Source organism: Balaenoptera borealis (genome assembly GCF_965194805.1).
Source record: "Balaenoptera borealis genome assembly, chromosome: 15".
NCBI classification, from domain to species: Eukaryota; Metazoa; Chordata; class Mammalia; order Artiodactyla; family Balaenopteridae; genus Balaenoptera; species Balaenoptera borealis.
This window is the reverse complement of record NC_138871.1, coordinates 42967619-42993728: the sequence shown is the minus strand read 5'-3', so window position 1 is coordinate 42993728 and position 26110 is coordinate 42967619.

Here is a 26110-nt window from a genome sequence, read left to right as displayed (position 1 = left end):
CTGTGCTCTGCAACAAGAGAGACCGCGATAGTGAGAGGCCCGCGCACCGCGATGAAGAGTGGCCCCTGGTCGCCGCAACTAGAGAAAGCCCTCGCACAGAAACGAAGACCCAACACAGCCATAAATAAATAAATAAATAAATAAATTTTAAAAGAAAGAAAAACTGGGAAGAAAGAGAGCAGTTGGAATATTTGGTGATCACAGTGTCTGCCATCGGAGGGTTTAAACATCCATGCTCTATATACTTTTCTAATTAATCAGTCTCATCGTTGATTCCGTGTAAGAATTAGGAGGGAAAGCAGGGCTTTTAGGAAAAAGAATCAAAAGCAAGCAGAGCATAACCAACGTACAAACAGGAGGAAAGGAGGAGAGCCTGAGGGAAGAGGGAAAGTAAGAAAGAGTAGAGGATCAGCTTATCTGTATTTTGCTGAAGCCCTTTGAGACAAGTTTGTTTCCTTCAGGAACTGAACATCCCCTTGTCTCCCAAAGAGTCCCTGTAGCGACCTGGTTTCCTTGATGCACGGAAGAATTATTGAAAAATTCAAAGCATGCTTTACTTGAGCACAGTGGTGCAAGGTTAATTTGATGTACCAGTATAAAGTTTTATAGATTCACCTAAGTGTACTGCTACATTTGTGAAGTATGAGATTGCATGCCACCGCTGTACAATAGCATTTATAAGACAATATAAATAACTGCTACAGAGATTTTTTTTTTTTTTTTGCACATAGTTACAAAAAGTATCAACATTGAACTTTCAGCAAATCACGGAGGCTCTACATTGGGCATTTCTCTCTGGATAACACCCCTCCTTTTGAGAGTCTGGCTCACTTTAGTAAACTCCCAGGATCAGACTGGATCAGAACAATGCTAAAAATCTGGAGGAATAGTGAGAAAAGGGAATTAAATATCCTAATATTGTCTTTAAATAATTGAGTATAAATATTTGAATATTTACAAATTGCAGCTATTTTGCTGGCTTTTTTGATCCTCCATTTGGCAATCATTGTAGGGACAAAGTCTAAATATGATATTACACAGGCTATAAATATTTTATTAAGTTGAATGACAGCTTGCTTTGGTAGAAAAGATTATTGTACTGGAATTCAGGATCACAAGGTTCTAATTGCAAAACTGTAATTAATTGGTTGTATAAACTCTAGTATGTCACCTCACTTTCTCTGGTCCTGACTTCCCTCATCTTTAAGATTAAAATATCAGTGCCTCTCATGCTTTCTCCCAAGTGTCTAAGAGTATATCTATGATAGACCACATAATGATTCCCAAAGATGTCTGTGTCCTAATTCCTGGAGCCTATGAGTGTATTACTTTACATGACAAAGGACTATACATAAGTAATTGAGGTTAGGAACCTTAAGATAGGGTGAATATCCTGCATTATCCAGGTGGGCCACATCAGTCACATGAGCCCTTAAGAGCTCTTGGAACTTTCTCCAGCTAAAGCAGGAAGAGGCAAGTAAGATGCAGCAGAAGGGGAAGTCAGGAAGATTCCAACTGTGAGGAAGATTAGACCCACCTTTGCTGGAGGAGGGTCAGGTACTCATAGAAAAAATGAGAAGGAATACAGATAGTATGGAGAAGCAAAGACTAGCCCTTGGCAGACATTCAGCAGGGAGGACCCCAGCTCTACAGTTAAAAAGAAATGAATTCTACCAATGACCAGATTCATTCGAGAGCCTCCTGAGAAGAGCCCATCCACCCAACACCTTGACTTTAGCCTCATGAAACTCAGAGCAGAGAAACAAGTATAGTCAGTCTGGACTTCTGACCTACAGAATTGTGAGACACTAAATGAGTGTTGTTTCAAGTTGCCATATTTGTGGTAATTTGTTATGATAACAATAGAAGACTAATACAGCATACAAACACAATCCACTGAATACAGGAATGTTTCTGAAATCTCATATACTACTAGAAAAAAATCATGTTTATTTTACATGAAACATGATATGAAAGTGTTGTTTAACTCCAAAATAACGTTTTAAATTCCCATTGATTAAAAAAATATATTTATATTAGATATGGTATACAATAAATATAATTTTTATTTCAAAAATATTGTATTTCTGAGTAACCCAAGTTCCTCATTGTACCAGACAGGATGATGAATCCCAGTCTGAGAGATAAATAATTAGATGGTCTTCAAGGTCAATACCAGTGCTATTATTTTAATGTGATTATATGAAATTTATTAAATTAATATTGAAATTATGTAGAAATTAAAGGATACATACAAACACAATATGGTTTACTTATAGCACAAAGCAGGACATGGCAGGCTATAATTGCAAGATAATTCAGCCAAACAAAGGAATTTACATTATGGCCCACTTGCAAACAGTGTTTAGCCCTACCAAGTACCTTAGCCATGTGGAGGTTATGTTACTCCAGATTGTCTGTTCTGAGCTACACCCAGACACTAGCATGGTCCCATACCCAATCAAACAGGGAATATTGTTTTAATGTAAGACGGAAAATAGCAGTATGTAGCCAAGGAACACATTACGCTCCTGGACTACCAATTATAGCAAATTTTGCTTTAATGTGTTGCTAAATGAAAACTCAGCAATATGTAAACTTAATAATAGCAAAATTATTCTATGTGGGTTGCATCTATAGTTATAACTGTTTATCTGTGTTATGGAGAAAAAAAGTTTCATATAAAATGAAAAGAAGTGACTTAAAGCATGTAAACAATGATGTGACATGACAATACAAGTTATTATAAGAAATTATTTGGAGCAGTAGTTCTTATTATAGTTAGACCAAATTAAGAGGTTTCAAAGACCCTAAGATCCACTACCCATGTATCTGCCATATCCAGGTGAATAGGGTTTGGTATTGACAAAGTATGTATGTATGAGGGGTAGAAGATTATGCATACATCTGCCTAAGCAAGAGGGGTATGATTTATGCATATCTGAACTCCAAAGCATACATATCTTAAAATCCAGATATAGGTACAAAATATTATTGATTAAAATATGCATCCCTACACAGTTTAGAGTTAACCAGACAACAGTCACTAAAACACAGTAACTATAATAAAGCTATAATTTATTATTAAGTAATTGAAAAAGAAAAAGAACAGCTATTAGAAGCCATGAACAAATGAAAGAAACTGTCTTTTCTGCAATTTGCAGAGACTCCAACTTTTTATGTGTGTGCATGTACAATAAGAATTTGCAGGACTTCCTTGTCGGTCCAGTGGTTAAGAATCTGCCTTCCAATGCAGGGGACACAGGTTTGATCTGTGGTTGGGGAACTAAGATCCCACATGCTGCAGGGCAACTAAGCCCGCGTGCCACAACTACTGAACCTGTGCACTCTAGAGCCCGTAAGCCACAACTAGAGAGAAGCCCATGCGCTGCAATGAAGAGCCCACGCATCACAATGAAAGATTCCACATGCTGCAACAAAGATCCCGCATGCCACAAGTAAGACCCAATGAGCCAAATAAATAAATAAATAAATATTTAAAAAAAAGGAATTTGCAGCATTGCAAGTAAGATGCATCAAAAGATGTTTTCATATAATTCTAATCCAAGCCCTCAGTAAGTACTATTAGAGTCCAAATTTTAGTAACTTTGTAGTTTACTAAATAACAGATAAGAGTTAGTCTCTTTAAAAAAAGAAGTCTTTGGAATTGTATTGTCATTGACCCATAAGAAACAGAAAAAAGAATTGCATTTATTGATTTGATTTCTTCCCCACTAAGAGAACCCTGATTGTTAGTTCATTGGTGTTTCATGGGCCCAATTTTGAGAGTCAAAATTCATATTGCAGAAAACATCAGACAATTACAATTATGGTAGTTCTGATTAACATCTAAACTATATTCTAAAATCAAAGATCAATACTTTCATCCAACCAAATTTATGAACAGTCTAGATTCTGTAGAACCTTCTGTAAAATTGCCACAGTAAGAAGACCAATGGCAAGACTCACATGTGTGTGATAGATCTGGGGATGCCTAAGGGATTTCATCACCTCTAATTTACTATAGCCTGGCTATTCTGATCTATGAGTGGGAGGAAATATGTAAATAATAGTGTCTCATCTTCATGAAGAAGTCCTTGTACATGGCAATAGATATGCCAATTTTTTTTTTCTTGGTTCTATTTAATCATACTTCACTGATGAACACCAATATACAAAATGATACAAGGAAAAATTACCATAGTAAAGAATTTCAGGTTTTTAAAGTAAATTTTTCAAATATTTAGCATGTATCACTATCTTTCTAAAACTAGTTACTGCATCACTGCCAGAAGACTGGCACTTATTAAATAAACAAGAACAGATGGCCATAATATATAAATAACTATCACCCAAGTCAAAGATGTCATGATTTTCTGAGGAACCAGGCAGAAGTGGGTCAAGAAATCTCAAAAACATAACTAAATGGAATGATTCCCTTCCAAAACACATTAATGGTTATGTGATATGCTGTCAAAGGACGCCAAAGTTTTTAAAAATTTTATACATACATATGTATAATGATTTTTATTACAATATTGATTGTATATATATATAATCAATAACATATGTACCCTAGGACATGTCTCATGGAATCATCTCAACCACACAAGTTTATGAGTGATGTCCTACGCTGATCTTTACAACTGCCCAGCTTAACACATGGTAGATCACTTGGAGGGGAAAATGCTTTTATTTATTAATTACACATCTCCTGGGTTATAGACCCACTCAAAGAGTATTAAGAATAATTTTGGTGTTCTTCCTACAAATAAATTATTTAGTAACTTTTAGTTCAGCACAGATCCTACCAGAGCAGGCAACAAATATATCTCAAGATACAAATGCATCTATCACATGAGTTGTGTTCCTGTTCCATAATTCACACTCTTGTTCTGTACAGTCCTATATTGGTGACGTGATACAATTTTTCACTAGCATTGACAACCAAGTCAGAACCTGCTAGAATATTTCAATAATGTAGGTCCCAAATTATACCATTCTCCTGACATTCTTGTATACTTTTTCTTCCTCTTCAGAGGTTTCTCCACGTCTAGCATATTTTCTTATTCTATTAAGCTAGATCTTAAATAAATCAACATTAGTGAACCTCCTGTTACTCTCTCCTGAAGGATATATTCTGACCCATCACAAACAAATAATCCCAGTGCCCAAGGGCATATTCAAATAAAGTCATAGGTGTTGAGTTCCCAGAACTAGATTTAAAATACTGTCATTTATATAAGGATATTCCATATTCAAAGTCTTATACTCAAACTATTTTAATTCACCAAGTTGACTTTAACTAACTTAATCTTGTTAGCACTTGGTCAAATCTCTGATGCCAAAATATCATGTAATTGGAGAGCTGGTACTAGGAAAATCTCCTTTTCACTATATAGTACTTTTCATAAATGTTTTCTTTCTGTTCTCTTTAACTGATGCCATGTTTATTTAGTCGACCACTGCAGTGCATACTGTGTACAGAACTTTTTTGGTGTTTTTAGTTATCTGATTGTAAAGTTGAGGTATTACTTGCAGTATGGTACACATATCTTTAGTATATAGTTTGATGACTTTTTATCCTTGTATACATATACTTGTGTAACCATCACCTGGATCAAGATATAGAACATTTCCAGCGTCCCAGAAGGCTGTGTCCCTTCCCAGGCAATATTCCCACTATTCTACCTAGTATCACCATTATTTGTTTTACCTGTTCTTGAATTATTCTAATTTGTTGGATTTTACATGCTAGTAAGATTTTTTTGTTTAACATCTTTATTGGAGTATAATTACTTTACAATGGTGTGTTAGTTTCTGCTTCATGCTAGTAAGATTTTTAAGTGACACATTGATCAGAATAGGAAACATTCTTAGAAGGAAGGAAGGTTTGGATAGCACCAGTATGTGTACTGGTAATAATGAAGACCATATCAGTCTTTTTGTGTGAGGTGAGGGTCAGACCAAAATAGGAGAAAACCCAGTTGAGCCCGAAGGGATAGCTGTTAATGGGAAAAGAGGGTAGGTAGAACCTGAACAAGAGACACAAAATAAGTATTGTGAAAGGTATGAGAAGAAAGAAATTACAATGTCATCCAAGTTAACTTAAAAAAGAGCAACAAGCAGAAAGGGAGGTTGATGAAATAAAACGCAATAGAAAGAGCCAGTAGAAAGAGGCTGGAAAGGGGGACTGTGAATTTGTCCAGAAGGAATTCACTGGTGGCCTTACTGAGGACAGTTGTGGTAGAGTGTAATGACGGAAGTGAAATTGCAAAGTGTTAAGAAGGAGTTAGTGGAGAAGGCATAGAAGTATTTGTTTTAAATGACACAAATCAAATCAACAAGTTGAGCTTTCTTAGGGAGGAAAAAAGATTAAATGATAGCTGGAAGCATTGTGGTGAACGATTTCCTACAGAAATAGAAAAGCTGTGCTAAAGCTTAAACAGCTAGAGAGAGAGAAATATAAAGGGACGGAGAAATTGCTGAAAGGCAGAAAGGGAAGGGAAAAGCTTTGGCTCCTCACTCAGAAGGGAGGAAAAAAGGAGAACAAAAGTGACAGTTTTCAGCATTCTCATGACAGCAATAGAGATGAAGGAAGTGAAAGAAAGGAGATGGCAATAGTGAAAGAGGAAAGGTGCATTTTGATATAGTTTAAATTATTTATTATTATGTTAAACTATGATTTTTCAAAGTGAAGTTTCATTCTGATTCAACAAACATTTCACAAACATTCAACAAACATTTCACAAACACCAAGTGCCAGGCATTTTGCTACATACATATCCTTACCTGGGAGAAACATCGTTTACAAGGCAACACACACACACACACACACACACACACACACACACACACGGAAATTAACATAACTTTTATGTGAGTATTCCATGTATATGACTTCATTTGCATCTCAAAATAACCTTAAGAGATAGGGTAGATGTTAATCTATTCGACAGATGAGGAAATTGAAAATCAAAGAAATATGTGACTGTTTAATATTGCAGAGTTAATTAAGACCCAGACCTACGACTTCCAAGTGGGAGCTAGGGCCATCTCCCCTGAAACCTAAAAAGCCTGCAGTGGATTTGTCTGTGGACGTGTTTTCCTCACTTGTTCTATGACCACTTGGACCTTGACTTAGAAGTTAACAATACCTTCACCGACTTCCTTTTCTGAACTTCTTATCAGATGTGGTTGGATGCTACGGTCTGTTACCTTCCCGACAGAGGGATGTGTGACCATGACAGCTTCAGGCAAATTATATTCAAGCTCCTCAGACTTTAGAAACCTCTTTGTTTTTTTTGTTTTGGGTCTTCGTTGCTGTGCTTGGGCTTTCTCTAGTTGCGGGGAGCAGGGGCTACTCTTTGTTGCGGTGCACGGGCTTCTCATTGCAGTGGCTTCTCTTGTTGCGGAGCACAGGCCCTAGGCGCGCGGGCTCAGTACTTATGGCACGTGGGCTGTAGAGCACAGGCTTAGTAGTTGTGGCACACGAGCTTAGTTGCTCCGCAGCATGTGGGATCTCCCCAGACCAGGGCTCGAACCCATGTCCCCTACAATGGCAGGTGGATTCTTAACCACTGCGTCACCAGGGAAGCCCAGACTTTAGAAACCTTAGGTTCAAAAAGTATGGGGAAGGAGTGAGCACAGTATATTTTTTTTAATTTATGAAGAGGATGATCCAGAAACTGAGAGTATTGCATATTTATTTCACCACCTCTATTGCCAGTTTTGCCCTGTTTATAAGGAAGAAAAGAGAATTTGCATTATCTCTTATGTGATTTGTTGAAATTGCTGTTGCTTACTTTTGTCTTGGTTGTAAATAACTATTTACATATAGGCTCATTTTAAGAGTTTGTCACAACATTCTTTATGATGGATTTGCCTCCCCTTTGCTCATTGTCCCATGCCTACATATGAGCTCTAACAATTGATAAGACATTTTCTTTTTGATTCATTAGTCCAGGAATGAACTGGATAGTTTTAGCAATGAAGAAAGGGAAATTGTTTTGAATCTATCCCAAGAAATATGGCAATTATTATCACAGTTGAAGGAGATATTAGAATTGCTGTTATATAATATTAAAAAATATTTTCTTGCATCTTAAGGAAGTTACTATAGTTCCTGTAGATCACCTTTCATACATAGTCATGTGTTTATTTTCACACTGTTTCTGTGATATAGGAAGGTTGCATGTGATCCTCATTTATAGGTAAAGAAAATGGTATATGAGGAGTGACTTGTTGACAGCCACACTAACAGATGAAGACATTTCCAAGAGACCCAGAGTGAGCAGAAGGGGAAAAAAAAGTAGAGGAAAAAATGTCTTCTGAATGTAAATTCTATTATTTGTGCATTACAAAAAAAAAAATACAGTGGACTAGTATCGCTGCCATAATCTGAATTTGTTTATAAGTAAAAGGATTCTTCAGAGAGACTGGATAGAAATCTATTATCATGAGGACAATAATAGAAGATAACACTACATAAGATAATGTGAATTCAGGTCTTTCCATGCAGGACCTTTCATTTTATATTCTCACATACTTCCCCCATCCTATCTTCATGCCGTTCCATCATGCCAACACTTGTTTCAGTGTTCAGAACACAGTGGTTCCTCAGTGAAATTCACCTGTCTGACTATATTTGTATTCCTGCCATATTCTGTTTACTCCTTACTAATATAAGAGCTTCAGGTCATGGATTTCCATTCTCTTGGCCAGACATTATTGGGATTTTCAACACTAGAGTGGAAATAATTATGCAATACATATTTTTACCCAAATCTACTAGAAATCTTGAACCATTGAAGAAAGTAACTAATAAGATGTCTTTAGTCATTCACTATATTTCCAATGAGTTCTAAATAGTGGAGAGAGTCTTTAGCACGGATAGAAAGGTAAATGTAACTTAATCCAACCCCTTCAGTTTAAAGATGAAGGAATGAAAGTCTAGATAGGTTAAATGACCTAGTCAAGGCTATTCAATATTTAATGGAATTTCTTTTAATGATATGAGTGCATATCATTTTTTAAAGATGTAATTGACATATAATACTGTGTAAGTTTAAGGTGTACAATATGTTGATTTGATATATGTATATATTATAATATGATTACCATATTGTGGGTCATGATTGTGGGTCATGACTGTGGGTCATGATTACCATAGCTTTAGCTAGCATCTTCATTATGTCACATAATTATTGTTTCTTTTTTGTGGTGAGATTTATGATCTAGTCTTTCAGAAATTTTGAAGTATATGATACAGTATTGTTAACTATAATCACAATGCTATGCCTTAGATATCCAGAGCTTATTCATCTTCCAACTGCAAGTTTATATCCTATGACCAACATCTCCCCATTTCCCCCAACTACCAGCCCCTGGCAACCACCATTCTACTCTCTGTTTCTACATGTTCAGCCTTTTTACAGTCCACATATAAGTGATATCATACAGTATCTTTGTCTTTCTCTGTCTGACTTATCTCACTTAGCATAATGCCCTCGAGGTCCATTCATGTTATTGCAAATGGCAGGATTTCCTTCTTTCTCATCAAAGTCATTCAATTAGTAACAGAATTAATTCAAGAAATTGTTTCTTGACTTCTACCAGTCTAGTGCTTTTTTTCCATTCTATTAAGCAGAATCTTTAATATGTTATAATTCTTTTTTCTTGAGCTAAGTTACATTTTTGAGGAAAGTTTTTTAAAGTTTCAAAAGTAAACACATTAAATGTATGAGGTCTATCTCTTTTCTTTTCGGTAGTGCTATTGAATTCAGAATAACAATAGGATGATGATGATGATTATAGGTTCAATTTCCTGGTCACAGTCTGAGTATCTCTAGGCCAACTTATACATATTAAAATCATGGGCTTGATGGAACTTGACATGTGATTCTCAAGGTATAAGTGTGAGTTCATCATCACTAGTGGGGAAGAAAAGACAAGACACTGCCTACTGAAAGTGCCGTTAATTTTCGGCACAAAGTTCAGCATATGTAAAGACTGAATCTCACAGAGAAAAGAAATCATGCACTGTCTATGTTTAGTACTTACATAGATTATTGGAAATGTTAAATTAACCTGATCCTTCCCCCCACCTAATTATAAAGCATGGAGAGAGCAGACTATCAAAAATGTGTTTTAGAACATATCTACCAAGACTGGGTCATGGGGTAAGGAATATAGTCTATAAGGATTGAAGAAGAACATCTCATGGTCTAAAATGGGACAGAAAATATTAGGAGTAGAAATGAAAAGTCTTGTCTCAACACTGTCCCCTGCACAGAGTAAACTTCACTAATATTAGTTGAAGACGATTATATCTCAGAACCATCTTGTAACATAAAGTACCTCATAATATAATTTTTGACAGCATGTGTAAAAATGAGGCATATTATAAGAGGCCTGTATATCCAAATAATTTTAGAATATGAAGATATTATAAATACAAAGTTTCTACATTGGATCAAAATACCTGAAGACACATGAATTTATCCCTACCAACTCCCAGTAGCCATTGAAATGATAGCAAAATGTAAAAATAGGAATGAATCAGAAATCATTCAAGACAACTTGATAGAAAAAAATACTATCATAATATTTGATGAACTTCTGGAAGATATAATGTAGATGGAATCTAATTGATAGTGAACCATAACAGTGCTGAAAAAGAAGAGATACACATAGAAAAAAAAGTTAATTTTCCCACATAACTCAAGACTCCAAACCATAAAGGAATATCTTCTCTACTAAAAGAAAAAATTTAAAGGTTACTATGAGAAAGAAGCAATCAGAATTCTTGGACATTAGAAATATTAGTATCATTTTTAAAAAGTACATGTTAGAGAAGATGGCGGTGTGGGAATACGCTGAGTTAGCATCTCCCCACAACTAGGGCATGTGCCGGCTGCTGGTGGGGGACCCTGATGCCCAAGGACATGGGAGGAACCCCCAAGTGAACCGGTAGGATGTGGGGGGACTGAGAGGGGAGGAGAAGTGGAGGTCAGACAAGATCAGTGCTCCTGAGGCCGGGGAGATCAAGAGAGGCAGGTGGGAGGGGCCCTCTGGGAGGAGCAGGAGAGGGGTGGAGGGCAATTGCCCCGCCCACTCGAGCCCAGGAAGCCTGCTGGGCTCCCAGGTAAGGTCCCCTGACCTCTGAGACCAGGGGTGGGGGGCAGGCCTGGGCCCCTTCTGTTCCTTGAGCCTAAGCCCCACTCCCCACAGCCCCCATGGCCTTTTCCAGCCCTGTGGGTCCTGAGCATTGGCCCTGCCCACTGCCCAAACCTTGCCCTTGCTTAGGTCCCGCCCTCCACAGCCAAGGCCTCCCATCCCTGCTTTTTTTTTCTTTTCCCTCCCCCTCTTTCTTACTACTGTGGTACTGCTGTACCTTCTGGTTGTTGTTTCATCTATATTTTTATTTTTATATTCTATCTAACATGTCTGTTAGTTTCCTAGTCTAATTTTATTTTTTACTCTGTTATTATTCTTTTTTTTTTTGCAACTCCACGCGGCTTGCAGGATCTTGGTTCATGAGCCAGGGGTCATGCCGAAGCTCCTGTGGTGGGAGCTCTGAGTCCAAACCACTGGACTAACAGAGAAACTCAGACCCCAGGGAATATTCATTGGAGTGAGGTGTCACGGACATCCTCATCTCAGCACCAAGACCTAGCTCTACCCAACAGCCTACAAGCTCCAGTGTTGGAAGCCTCAGGCCAAACAACCAGTAAGACAGGAACACAATCCGCCTCATAAAAAAAAAATGAGATGGCAAAAAAATATGTCATAGATGAAGGAGCAAGGTAAAAACCTACAAGACCAAATAAATGAAGAGGATATAGGCAGTCTACCTGAAAAAGAATTCAGAGTAATGATAGTAAAGATGATCCAGAATCTGGGAAATAGAATGGAGGCACAGATTGAGAAAATACAAGAAATGTTTAACAAAGATCTAGAAGAACTAAAGAACAAACAAACAGAGATGAACAACGCAATAATTGGAATGAAAAATACACTAGAAGGAATCAATAACAGAATAACTGAGGCAGAAGAACGAATAAGTGAGCTGGAAGACAAAATGGTGGAAATAACTGCTGAGGATCAGAATAAAGAAAAAAGAATGAATAGAATTGAAGACAATCTCAGAGACCTCTGGGACAACACTAAATGCACCAACATTCGAATTACAGGGGTCCCAGAAGAAGAATAGAAAAAGAAAGGGTCTGAGAAAATATTTGAAGAGATTATAGTGGAAAACTTCCCTAACATGGGAAAGGAAATAGTCACTCAAGTCCAGGAAGCACAGAGAGTCACACACAGGATAAACCCTAGGAAAAACACACCAAGACACTTATTAATCAAACTAACAAAAATTAAATTCAAAGAAAAAATATTAAAAGCAGCAAGGGAAAAGCAAAAAATAACATACAAAGGAATCCCCATAAGGTTATCAGCTGATTTTTCAGCAGAAACTCTGCAGGCCAGAAGGGAGTGGCAGTATATACTTAAAGTGATGAAAGAGAAAAACCTGCAACCAAGATTACTCTACCCAGCAAGGATCTCATTCAGATTCAACAGAGAAATCAAAAGCTTTTCAGACAAGCAAAAGCTAAGAGAATTCAGCACCACCAAACCAGCTTTACAACAAATGCTAAAGAAACTTCTCTAGGCAGGAAGCACAAGAGAAGAAAAAGACCCACAAAACCAAACCCAAAACAATTAAGAAAACGGTAATAGTAACATACATATCGATAATAATCTTGAATGTAAAATGATTAAATGCCTCAACCAAAAGACACACACTGTCCAAGATAAAAAAACAAGACCCATATATATGCTGTCTACAAGAGACCCACTTCAGACCTAGGGGCACATACAGACTGAAAGTGAAGGGATGGAAAAAGATATTCCATGCAAATGGAAATCTAAAGAAAGCTGCAGTAGCAATACTAGTATCAGATAAAATAGACTTTAAAATAAAGACTGTTACAAGAGATAAGGAAGGACACTACATAATGATCAAGGGATCAATCCAAGAAGAAGATATAACCATTATAAATGTTTATGCACCCAACAGAGGAGCACCTCAGTGCATAAGGCAAATGCTAACAACCATGAAAGGAGAAATTGACAGTAACACAGTAATAGTAGGGGACTTTAACACACCACTTACACCAATGGACAGATCATCCAAAGAGAAAATAAATAAGGAAACACAAGCTTTAAATGACACAATAGACCAGATAGATTTAAATGATATTTATAGAACATTCCACCCAAAAGCAGAGTAATACACTTTCTTCTCAAGTGGACATAGAACATTCTCCAGGATAGATCACATTTCGGTCACAAATCAAGCCTTGGAAGATTTAAGAAAATTGAAATCGTATCAAGCAACTTTTCAGACCACAGTGCTATGAGATTGGAAATCAATTACAGGAAAAAAATGGTAAAACCCACAAATACATGGAGGCTAAACAGTGCACTGCTAAATAACCAACAGATCACTGAAGAAATCAAAGAAGGAATAAAAAAAATACATAGAAACAAATGACAACAAAAACACGATGACCCAAAACCTATGGGACACAGCAAAAGCAGTTCTAAGAGCTAAGTTTATAGCAATTCAATCTCACCTCAAGAAACAAGAAAAATCTCAAATAAATAATCTAACCCTACACTTAAAACAACCAGAGAAAGAAGAACAAAGAAAACCCAAAGTTAGTAGAAGGAAATAAATCATAAAGATCAGAGCAGAAATAAATGAAATAGAAACAAAGAAAACAATAGCAAAGATCAATAAAACTAAAAGCTGGTTCTTTGACAAGATAAGCAAAATTGATAAACCCATAGCCAGACTCATCAAGAAACAAAGGGAGAGGGCGCAAATCAATAAAATTAGAAATGAAAAAGGAGAAATCACAACGGACACCACAGAAATACAAAGGATTATAAGAGACTATTACAAACAACTTTATGCCAATAAAATGGAAAACCATGAAGAAATGGATAAATTCTTAGAAAGGTCCAATTTTCCAAGACTGAACCAGGAAGAATTAGAAAATATAAACAGACCTATCACAAGTAATGAAATTGAAACTATAATTAAAAATCTTCCAACAAACAAAAGTCCAGGACCAGATGCTTCACAGGCGAATTCTATCAAACATTTAGAGAAGAGCTAACACCGATCCTTCTCAAACTCTTCCAAAAAATTGCAGAGGGAGAAACACTCCCAAATTCATTCTATGAAGCCACCATCACCCTGATACCAAAACCAGAAAAAGACATCACACAAAAAAGAAAATTATAGGCCAATATCACGGATGAACATAGATGCAAAAATCCTGAACAAAATACTAGCAAACAGAATCCAACAACACTTTAAAAGGATCAAACACCATGATCAAGTGGGATTTATCCCAGGGATGCAAGGATTCTTCAATATACACAAATCAATCAATGTGATACACCACATTAACAAATTAAAGAATAAAAACCATATGATCATCTCAATAGATGCAGAAAAAGCTTTTGACAACATTCAACACCCATTTATGATAAAAATTCTCCAGAAAATGGGCACAGAGGGAACCTACCTCAACATAATAAAGACAATATATGACAAACCCACAGCAAACATCATTCTCAATGGTGAAAAACTGAAAGCATTTCCTCTAAGATCAGGAAAGAGACAAGGATGTCCACTCTCACCACTATTATTCAACATAGTTTTTGAAGTCCTAGTCACAGTAATCAGAGAAGAAAAAGACATAAAAGGAATACAAATTGGAAAACAGAATAAAACTGTCATTGTTTGCAGATGACATGATAGTATACATAGAAAATGCTAAAGATGCCACCAGAAGACTACTAGAACTAATCAATGAATTTGGTAAAGTTGTAGGATACAAAATTAATGCACAGAAATTTCTGGCATTTGTATGCACCAACAACAAAAAATCAGGAAGAGAAATTAAGGAAACAATCCCATTTACCATCACAACAAAAAGAATAAAATACCTAGGAATAAACCTGCCTAAGGAGGCAAAAGACTTGTACTCAGAAAACTACAAAACACTGACGAAAGAAATCAAAGATGACATAAACAGATGGAGAGATATACCATGTTCTTGGATTGGAAGAATCAATATTGTGAAAATGACTATACTACCCAAAGCAATCTACAGATTCAATGCAATCCCTATCAAACTACCAATGGTATTCTTCACAGACTTAGAACAAAAAATTTTACAATTCATATGGAAACACAAAAGACCCCGAATAGCCAAAGCAATCTTGAGAAAGAAAAACGGAGTTATAAGAATCAGGCTCCCTGACTTCAAACTATACCACAAAGCTATGGTAATCAAGACAGTATGGTACTGGCACAAAAACAGAAATATAGATCAATGGTACAGGATAGAATGCCCAGAGATAAACCCATGCACATATGGTCACCTAATTTACAACAAAGGAGGCAAGAACATACAATGGCGAAAAGACAGCCTCTTCAATAAGTGGTGCTGGGAAAACTGGACAGCTACATGTAAAAGAATGAAATTAGAACACTACCTAACACCATACACAAAAATAAACTCCAAATGGATTAAAGACTTAATGTAAGACCAGACACTATAAAACTCTTATAGGAAAACATAGGAAAAACACACTTTGACATAAACCACAGCAAGATCTTTTTTGACCCACCTCCTAGAGTAATGGAAATAAAAAGAAAAATAAACAAATGGGACTTAATTAAATTTAAAAGCTTTTGCACAGCAAAGGAAACCACAAACAAGAAAAAATACAACCCTCAGAATGGGAGAAAATATTTGCAAATGAAACAACGGGCAAAGGATTAATCTCCAAAATATACAAAGAGCTCATGGAGCTCAATATCAAAAAAACAAACAATCCAATTAAAAAATGGGCAGAAGACCTAAATAGACATTTCACCAAGGAAGATATACATATGGCCAAGAGGCACATGAAAAGATGCTCAACATTACCAATTATTAAAGAAATACAAATCAAAACTACAATGAGGTATCACCTCACGCCAGTCAGAATGGCCATTATCAAAAAATCTAGAAACAATAAATGCTGGAAAGGGTGTGGTGAAAAGGGAACCCTCCTGCACTCTTGGTGGGAATGTAAATTGATACAACCACTGTGGAAAACAGTATGGAGGTTCCTTAAAATACTAAAAATAGAACTACCATATGACCCAGCAATCCCACTACTGGGCATATACCCTGAGAAAACCATAATACAAAAAGAGACATGTACCACGATGTTCATTGCAGCACTATTTACAATAGCCAGGGCATGGAAACAACCTAAGTGTCCATCGACAGATGAATGGATAAAGAAGATGTGGCACAAATATACAATGGAATATTACTCAGACATAAAAGGAAATGAAATTGAGTTATTTGTAGTGAGGCGGATGGATCTAGAGTCTGTCATACAGAGTGAAGTAAGTCAGAAAGAGAAAAACAAATACCGTATGCTAACGCATATATATGGAATCTAAAAAAAAAAAAATGGTATTGAGGAACCTAGTTTCAGGGCAGGAATAAAGACATAGACATAGAGAATGGACTTGAGGACACGGGGAGGGGGAAGGGTAAGCTGGGACGAAGTGAGAGAGTGGCATGGACATATATACACTACCAAATGTAAAATAGATAGCTAGTGGGAAGCAGCCACATAGCACAGGGAGTTCACCTCAGTGCTTTGTGATGACCTAGAGGGGTTGGATAGGGAGGATGGGAGGGAGGCTCAAGAGGGATTGGATATGGGGACATATATATGCATATGGCTGATTCACTTTGTTGTACAACAGAAACTAACACAGTATTGTGAAGCAAATATACTCCAATAAAGATCTATTTTAAAAAAATAGAAATATTAGTATCATAATTTATAAACAAAAAACAATAGAGGGGCTGAATTTTTTACTAGTTATGCTAAAGAAAAAGGGTCTGGAATATCAAGTTGGATATTCCCAAAATGCTGGGCAAAAAGACAAAGATAAACTTATGAGAGACAAGTAAGAGAAAATACTTACCAAAAAAAATTTTTAGAAGCAGAGACATAAAGAAGTAAAGAAATAGTCAAGGAAAAGATAGAAGCACATTTCCCTGAACTTAGAAAAGACAATTTGTCAAATAGAAAAGAGCCTATTGATTGCTCTGGAAGAATAAAGATGGAGTCATTAAAAATCTATCAACATCATTGGTGAACAAAAAAAATCACAAATTCAGTAGAAAAAAAGGAAGTTACGTGCAAAGAATTAAAAACAAAACAAAACAAAACAGACTTTCAGGTGTCTTCTCAGTTACATACGGAAAATAGCAGAGCACTTGCCCAGAACTCCTGAGGGGAAAATTGCCAAACCCAAATATCTGTATTAAAAAAAAACTACCATTCAAACATAAGGGCAAAGAATATGTTTTAAGGATTAATAAGCTTCAGATATTTTACTATCTATGCACCCTCTACAGTTCTCAAGAATGTTCTCCAGCTAAGTGAAAATTAAATTCTAGGAAGTAGAAATCGACGATATAAAAACTTGTGATGAACAAAGACATGGTGAAACTAAGTGTTGATAATATGGTGGTGAATATAATTTATTAGACAAAGATTCAGAGACCAGATTAGGTATAATATTAAGAAAAGCCACTGGGAGAAAATTCAGTCTGATTTCAACACAATTGTTTGATGATGGAAAAAGTGAGAGGAAAACATTAAATTACAATAAAGGCCCCATCTGGCTGAAAGGAAAGGCTACTAATGCTGATTATTTTCTGAACCCTTATGGAAAATATGTGTCAATGTTTGTTAACATTTTGAATGCAGTCAGTTGTATCAGTTGGGAGAGGCTAGGCAATGTAGTGGTAAAAGCAGGCCCAAATCTCAGGGGCATAAGCATAATAATAGTCACCCAGGAACCCAGGCTGACATCATCCTTGAAGCCATCACGTCAAGATGAGACATCAGGGTTCACTGCTGCAGATGCAGAGGGCATGGAAGGAAAAAGAGAGAGAAGGACACCGTGGGAAACCACATACTGGCTCCCAAATACTACAGCCCCTAAGTAACAAATCAAGTCACAGCATCTTGCCCACCTTCAAAAGGGCAAGGGGGTATAATGTCCCCTATTTACAGGAAGGAAACGTTGGTGACCACTGCTGACATTTCCCACAATCACAGACTAGAAATTAAAGGTAGAACATCCAAAGCTCTATAAGAAATACAATAAGTGAAATAAAATGTGATTAACTTGGTAAAAATGTAGAAAGAAAAAGGGAAACAACAACAAACATTGGAAAATATATGGTATGTTGTCAGAAATAACACCAAACATATCAGCGATTATACTAACGTGAATGAGAGATATGCCCCCAACAAAAGACAATAATACTCAAATTGGTTATTAACTAATTAAATAAAAGTCAGTGGAATTTTCCTCATGAGAGGTCCAGGTAAAATGACACCAAAACTTGAAAATAAACTGATGTGAAAAATAATAGAAGTATGCTAAGATAGAAAGAGAAAGAGAAGAAGAAGGAAAAGGAAGGGGAGGAGGAAAAGGAAGAAAGCAGGAGTGGTAATATTTGACATTAGACAAATTCGAATGTGTAGCAAAATGAACTAAAGGGAATCGAGATGATTCACATTGATGAGAGATAAACATCTACCAAGACTCTATAAAAGTTATGATATTTAATACACCATTCAGCAAATAATCAAACTATAGGAGGCAAAACAAGTAGAATTCGACATAACTAAAATGAAACAGAAGCTGACAGCTCAAAGACACACAACGAGTAATAATACAGAGGATCTGGACGACAGAATCAACATGCTTGATATGTGTGTGTCTGAGTGGATATATGTAATATATTGTAATAATACTCAGGAAAATGTATAGACTTAAGTTTTCTTTTAGGAAAAGCGGAATGATAAAAAAGGAAAAAAAGACACACTATTAAAGAAATTTCAGTAACTTCCCATTCCCAAAGAAGTGGAAGCTGGCAATATTGTTAAAGGATGCATTATGCTTTTATGACATGTCTTAACTTCAGTTTGTCAGTCAAAAAGATTGACAAGAGATTGACATGCCAGTTCCATATATTTGCATACTCTCATTGTAATTTTTCTATTTTGAATATTTGGGGATGACTCTAGTTTAGTCAGTATAAGGGTTTTAAAAAATCATTTATTAATGTATTACTCTTATTTGGGGGAAATCAGTTAACAAGTCCATTAGCTTTTATATGTAGATATGTTCTCATTATTTTACTTGTCAATTAGTTTTACTATATTCAGAAAACACAGAATTCGAGGTAATTATTATCATCACATTATTTTCTAAATTATAAATTTTACTTTAAAATCTAAGTTCATCGCTCAGGCTACGTCGAAAATGAAATGACAAGGCCAAAAATATAAATGCCTACAGGACAAGACAGGTGAGTGATGCAGGTGGTAAGGACTCTGGAAAACTGGAGGGCAGGTGTGTCATCTTGGAGGGGAAGGGCAACCACTTCAGGACTCCAGCCAATTGTCATCATGTAGGAATTGTCACCATGTAGGAAGTCAGGACCGTGCAGCCACCTTTTCTAATATACTAGGAGAAGTGGGAATAGTTGGAAACCTGGCAGTTCTGGGTCTTTAGATAGACATGTTTATCTCCAGGCAATAACAGGCATGAGTTTACAATTAGTACAGAGAATACAGGATGGAAGGGCCATTGCAATAACCCTTTAACTAGTTAACCTGCCTGACATGTCATTCCTATTCATTCTCCACAGCTTAACGGAGTGATATTTTGAAAACTCAAATTTCGTGAAGTCACTAGTATTTATAACCATGCAATGGCTTCCTACTACTGTAGGAACAAAGACCCAAACCTTAATATACCACATGGTTTTCATGAACTGCACTCTGCCTACTGCCCCAGCCTTACCTCTGACCTCTCTCCTTCTGGTTCAGTGTGCTCAAACTTGCTGGCTCCTTTCAGTTTACCAGATATTTGCTCCTTTTCACATAATATTATTCCTAGAAGGTTCTAGTTGCCACCCTATCCCTCTAATAATCCCCCAATTAATAGCCATACACCCTTCAGATCACAGCCCAAACATCATTTCCTTAGAGAATTCTTCCTGGATATATTCTCATACTTGGTACCCCATTACATGCTCTCACACACCTGTGTAATTTTCCTTCCTAATCACTTACTACAATTTGAGTTTAATAATCTCTCCCACTAACCTGTGAGCATAAGGAGATAAGGAATGTGTCTCTTTTGTTAATCATTATCAATGCAGTGCCTAGCACAGTACCTAGTAAATAGTAAGCCTGTACTAAATAATTGATTAATGAAAGAGCAATTGAGCTGCAATGGGAATGCTATGGTGTTTACTAGCTTTTATAGATGATTTTGGCCTCTATGTCTATAATGAAATAATCAAAGACAGAAGAGAATATTTAGAAGGCAAAAGTTAAAACGTCATTTGCATACAAGGACAAATATCCTTTTGGCAAGTTTCTTACCTTTGAGAAGTTTTTATTAGTTGTTCTAAATAAGGGTTATAAACAAAGGAAATTTTTCTACAGAGTTGAATTTGGATTGATGTAGAAATAACCTTAAGACTAAGAGTGTCATGTTTTCGCCGTTAATAATAAATATATCATTCGGCATCTAACAATAGATTTTAAAAAGAAATGAACATCCTGTAGCATTAATGGCATTATTTGTCAAGAATCGTATTCATTTATTTTGCACTAAGCCTCCTTCCAGGATGCCCTAATGGACCATGAAGCAGTAAACATTTAGATTTGAATAAGCACTCTCCCCTCTATCTGACTCTTTAATTCCTTTATCCTTTTCCATGTTTGAGTCTGACACTTTATTCACTTTCTCATTTGAACACCTCCATCTATCAAGTTTGGGAAATCCATTCTTTCTCTTCCTCGAGGCCTTCATATGAAGAATCACACTTAGTTCTACTTAGAGCCACATCTCAGAGGGAAAAACGTGGACTCTTTTATGCTCTGGTTGGAAAAGGAAGCAGGCACTTCACGAATATCAGCAGCAATTTTCCAATGAGAAGAATATTCTTGATACCTTAGAAATGAAGCTTTAACAAATTCTCCAGGTTTCACCAACTTGCTACTCCTTTATAAAAACAGTTTAAAAATCTTTGCTATTGTGTTATAGATTATGAACACTGATATTTCAAACACTAAAATGTCATTTGGTATCTTCTTTGTACATTGTATCTTCAGCATGTAGCTCTAAGGCTTGTTATGTTTTAGAAAAACAAGATCATCATGTACTTTATGCTGCTAAATAGTTTGAAAGCTTTCAAGTTGAACCCTTAGGAAGTTATTCTCCCTCTTAATCGACGACTTAGTAAAAGGAGGTAAAAAAAAGAGTAGGAAAACTGTCAGCGTTATTGATAGTCTTTAATTCATATCTGCAGGTTCCAGGTTAACGTTTGATGATAGCCCCTTATAACTGAAGGAAAACCAAAGTCATATTCTATTCAGAAGGCCTATACAGTGAGAAGGAGTTTACTGAACTCTTACTATCTCTTTCAAAGAATGATTGCAAAGAAAAATTGTCATTAGAATTTTCACTGGTACTTTAAAAATTCTTTTTCTCTTGTAAAAGATATATTTGAAGAATAAATAAGGTATAGGTACCACACATTAATAAATAAGTAATCATCATATTTTAGGATTGCACTACAGACACCAGCATTTGATTTGCTTTTCCAGTGAAAGTGAAGGATTTGCATGCCCCACCCAATGCTTTCTCAGAGCACAACTTACAACACATGCAAATCACCTGGCTAGGAAAAGGCTATGATTAGGGACCATGCAGCAAAAGAGAGAACTCTGGAGGAATTAAATAAATGGTTTTGATCTCATTTTCACAACATTTATTCCAAAACCGAAATGTTGACCTCCAATGGAATGGACCACCTGCTTGCCTCTTACCAGCTGAAATAGTGAATTTAGCTCTGAATCATGCAGGGTCATTTTTTTCCAGTTACAAAATTGTGTATGCTAGGACTCTCCAGTACTAGAAACTGTTATCAACTCCTTTCCAACATCCAAATGAAATGGTCTCAACACTACCTGACATTAATAAAAGAGAGAGGAAAACATCTGAAGCAGCAGAAAGCCATCAATGTCAAGTTCCCAGTCCATTTTACAGACAGACCAACCAAAGATTTAGCTCTTTCATCTCCCACTTCATGCAATTATGTCTTCAGATGGAGAAGTTGTGGCAGCATGAATCTACTTTCATTGACATTGCCTGCATCAGTGGGACAAACATCAGGCCTGCTCAGAACCCAGAAAGATCCCAAGCACAGAGACATTGACAAACATCTGCCCTCTACTTCCGTGTAAGCAGGCTTAGAATGCCACCTACCTCAGGTTCATGTTAGGCCCTTACTTGACTCTGTGCAGTTATTACCTTATTACAATTAATAAAAAACATATTTTACTAAAAGCAGCTAAGGTAAACCCAGTTGACTGATTTTTTAATTTTATTTTTACTGTCTTTGCACTTTGGGCTCTAGTTTAGGTCCAGAGACTGATTTTACTTTAGATGACTTATTTCTAAAATATGATGAAATCTTTTTGTCAGTTTAATTTTACTGCCTTTCAGAAACAGGAATCAAGTGTTTACATTATCTTCATCTAAGCTGGGACCAAAGGTTTCTGTGATAAATACCTAATACCATTTTTTACATTGAACTTCTGTTCCCAGTTCATTTCATAGCTACCACACATATATACATAATTATATTATATTGAAAGAATATTGGAAGGCAGATTTTTAAAAATTTTGTCTCCATTACTAAAAGTAATAACTGATTTCCCTTTCCCCTCATTTTGTTGCTTTTTGGTACTAGAATGCATTAAATTCCATTTGCAGTTAATTCTATTGGTACACTATGTTTTGAGGGCTAAGTATTGATCCTGCATGACTAAGATAGTATTCAGAGACAAAAATAAAGAAAAAAATGTATTTAATGGACAAACCACATCCTGCAGCTACCTCAGAAGTGAATATCACTGGTCACAAAGGAAAATGAAACAGGGAATGTAAAAGTCTTAGTAATACTAATACTTGTGATTGGGAAAGGAGTCTTAGGCTCAGGGCATACAGATGATAGATCAGTTATACCACCTTTGTATTCAAAGGACACCACACTTTATTAGTTGACAATCTGCAAAGTTTAGCTGTAGTTTCGGAATCAATCATACTAATGTTGATATATATCTGGATATGTGTAGCATGTTTCTACCTAGAAATCTCTTATTCTTACATTCTATCTGCAAAGCCACGTTTCAGAAATAGTTGCCATCCATTCTTTTTTAAAGGAGCATTTCATTATGATTAAATTTTATTGTACCATTTAGAGAAAAAGTTTCTGAAATGCAGAAAGTAGAACAAACTTGGGTTTCCTACCTCTGAGTTCATACAATTAGTCCAGAAACAGGATCTTAAATGGCACAAGGCAATTTTCCTAGTTTAAAGAGAGAAGACAGTAAATCTGGTTTATCATGTTCTTCTACTTCTTTCAGAAACATGTGAGGAAATGTGAGGACCACTGTGAATCGAACAATAATCATAAAATTAGGAACAAAAGAATCAGACGGAACAAAGCCTTTTTTTCCCTTTTTCCTCCTTTCTTTTTTAGGATTCTAAATCACATACAAAACATTTGTTCTGCTCCAGCTCTTTGTGAACTAATTGGCTCTCCTGGAGGGATAGGTAATTGTACCTGACTACACAAGCTGTCCCGAAGCTCCCTTGGAAAGCTCCAGTAAGCTTCTAGTGTTAGCAGCCATCAAGGATCTCACAGGTCAGGCATCGGATCGATACAGCTAAAAGCAGCAGGGACTGTAATGTCGACAGCAGGTTTCAGAAAGCGCTGCAAGTGCCAGTTTGTTCCTCTTCATGCAGAAGCTCAAGACAGCTTAATTAACCCTTGGAAAATACAATTTATCCAGAGGCTCGGCAGGTCCCTACCAGGCCTTATTGGTGAACTGATAGGAGAGATACTGTAGCTGGCAGTGCTGAATTCCCATTTCCCCCTTTAATGCTGTTTCAGTTAGGATGCAAAGAAAACATGATTTTCGGTAGATGTGTTCATCCTGTCCTGAAGAGCATGTGATAGGAGGCCGCTTTAGAGGGGGGTTTGTTAGAACTCACATGAGACTTCAGCAGGAGCGAGGCTGGGCCTGGGCATTGATCATCTGAGTCCTGGGGTGAGGCAGTGGGGTGTGTGTGCATGTATGTGTGCATGTGGGTGTGTGTGAGTTATATGTGTGTGTGAGAGAGAATTAGATGTGTGTGTAAATTAGATGTGTGAGGAGTGTATGTGTGTGTGTGTGTGTGTGTGTATGATCTGTGTGGAGGGGAGCAAAAGCATTTTTCACTTTTTCACTGAAGTAAATGCTTCTGTGACCTTATTTAAAGATATCCTCTTGTTCATCGTCTATTTTTCATGTCTATAATATCATATAACTAAGAAAAAAACAGATCTGAAAATATTTTACATTCCCCCCCCAAATATTTTATTTGGGAAGACAAAACCACCTGCTGGGGTAACAAGAAAAAGAAGTTAATTTATCATTATATTATACTCAAACCCTCACCTCCAGAGTTGCCCACCGTGCCATGGGTCTTTTCTCCTAGTACAGTTCCTCCATGCTAAGGCAAGTGGCCGAGGAGACATAAATGAAGTTAGCCAGATACAGAAAATATTTAAAGTTAGTGGGGCTTGAGGAATTGTGGCCACACGTATGGTCTGGTGCGTTCATTTAAATTGATTGTATCTACTTGTATTCGCATTCACATTCACATTAGCTACATTTTAAAAATTTGTATCATTTCAATTAATTGATATAAAAGTATTTTCCTAGGTTCATATCTATGGTCATTAGTAAGAGTTCATGGCGTTCAGGTTCCAGAACAGTGAACTCCTGCAAGGATACAGCACGGATAGATGCTGTCTCCTTTCTGCTGGTTCATTTCCATTTATGATCAGAAGTCAAGTAGATTGAAGTGGAAGAAATGAAATTAAATACAGATTAAATGTGCATAGGATGGTGGTATATTTTAGACCAGGATCCAACCATGATCTCTTTAAAATAATTTATAACAAATGTAACACAGAGTAAGAACAATCATCTTCGATGACGGTGAGGGTCCTGTATTCTTCACCCAACACCAGTCTATCTCCCAGAGCTGTAGCATGTAACCACTTCTGTTACCGGCTCTTCTATCAGCACCAGCATGCATTTATTCAACAAATGCATACGGAACAGTTACTATCTGCCAGGTACCGTTTTAGACCCAGGTGAAAAGGCAACTGAAAGAAAGAAAGACAAAAAGAGAGAAAGGAAGGACGAAACAGGGACTTACATCAAAGAGTTTATTTAGTAATGTGAGTAGACTAAAGACAACCAAACAAAAACACATATATAATATCTCAGGAAGTGACTATAAAGAAACATTGAGCAGGAATATAAGAATATAAAAAGGTGAGTTTCTATCATTATCATTCCTTCTAGCACAGTCAGGGAAGTTTTCTCAAAAAGGTAACATGTGAGGAAATTTTGCAAAAAAAGAGAGTAGAGTTCCATGTAGATATCTGGAGGAAGAGTTGTCTAGGCAAAGGCAGCATGTGCAAAGGCCCTGAGGTTTGAGCATGCTTGTCCTGACCACAGATGAGCAAGGAGGGTTTTGTAGTTGAAGCAAATTGTTCATGGGAGAAAAAAGCAGGACTTTAAGTCACAGATATAGTCAGGGGCCAGATCATGTAAGGCCTGATGGGTCTTTCCAAGGATCACATAGCTAGTAAATGCAGAGTTGGGATTTGAACACAAGAATAACTGTCTGTTTCTAACCACCATACTGTACTGATCCCCTCAAACTGGAGTGGAGTTTTGTTTTACACATGATTTGCAGTCATCTATGCTGTCTCCCTTCTGTACCCATCCCCTTATTCTGGTTAATTAAGAGTTGACTTTAATTCTAAATTAGCAGACTTATTAACAGATC